Below are 1,303 nucleotides of genomic sequence, written 5' to 3'. Positions count from 1 at the left end.
TCGCACGTATGTGATGATGATTTGTTTGAGTGCTGTGATGTTTCCTCAATAGGGTGTTTGTGACGTGTTTTCCGAACCCAATACTAACCAAAATTAAAACAACTGAATTAACAAACAATCCCCTCCCCAACCCTTTACTCCACCCAACTTGACGCATCTGTCACCCGAACAACAGGAGACAGCTGGTGGAAACAGAAGCCGCTGCCTAACAAACAAGGTATTACTTACTACTAATTACCCTTACAACCTCAGGAGGCCCAAATCCTCAGGGATTGGAGTGGAGTAGACTCTGAGGGGAGGTGTCCGTGGTGGCCACCCGAATGTCAAAATCCTCTGTTTTCTTGCTCCTTTGCCTTGTTGTTGGTATATTACGGCTCCCCCTTACACTTGTGAGTCACTGGGAAGCTTCGGGTCGTCACCTGAACTCGCAATCACCTTCCTCTCCCGGGTTAATCGGCACTGGGGGGCGTGGCGGAGGAGGCCTTTGCACCGGAAGGGCACGAGGGGTCCTGCTCATGTTGTTTCGCAGTGATCTCCAGTCACCCTCAATATGTTGCTCCACCCATCTCCATGCTTCTTTCGGGTCAGTGAAGTGCACTGTTGTACCTTTATGGTATATTTTGAGCTGGGTCAGGAAGACTGTCTCTTGAGTTGATCGAATGATTGCCGGGCTTTCTGCACCTCCCTGGTGTAGTGTGGAAAGAAGGCTATTTTAGAGCCGTTGTAGGTCAGTGTGCCCTTGGCACGTGATTTTTGGAGCAGCACATCCCGGTCTCTGTAATTTAAGAGGTTTGCAATCACAGTGGGTGGCAGGTCTCCGGGTATTGGTTTGCTGGTCGGCATACAGTGAGCTCTATCGATATTTTTTTGGAGAAGGAGTCCAGTTCGAACATATCCGCAAGCCACGGTTCCAGGAAAAGTTCCATGTTTGGGTCCTCTGCATTTTCAGGCAGGCCCAGGTACCGGATATTGTTGTGTCTCGACCTCCCTTCACCTTCATCCACCCTTTCCTCCATCGTTTTTAGCCTTGATTTGACACCGTCTAGTTGTTGCTGTAACTCTCTGATCCCATCTTCTGCACCAGAGATGCGTGGTTCCGACTCACCCGTGCGGGATGTTAATTGTTGTAGGTCATGGTGAAGGAGAGATACATCCATGCTAATGCCATCCATTTTTTGTTCTATGGAGGCCCGCGAGTCCACAATGGTGGCCATGACTTCTTTCAAGGATAGTGTGCTTTCTGTCTCAACCGAGGCAGCGTCGGGTCATGGTCGTCCTGGATCTGCATGACTGCTGTCGTGTA

The sequence above is a fragment of the Ambystoma mexicanum genome, chromosome 9 (genome assembly GCF_040938575.1).
Source record: "Ambystoma mexicanum isolate Mex_15411 chromosome 9, UKY_AmexF1_1, whole genome shotgun sequence".
NCBI lineage: Eukaryota > Metazoa > Chordata > Amphibia > Caudata > Ambystomatidae > Ambystoma > Ambystoma mexicanum.
The sequence above is the reverse complement of the archived record's forward strand: the minus strand, read 5'-3'. Positions refer to the sequence as shown.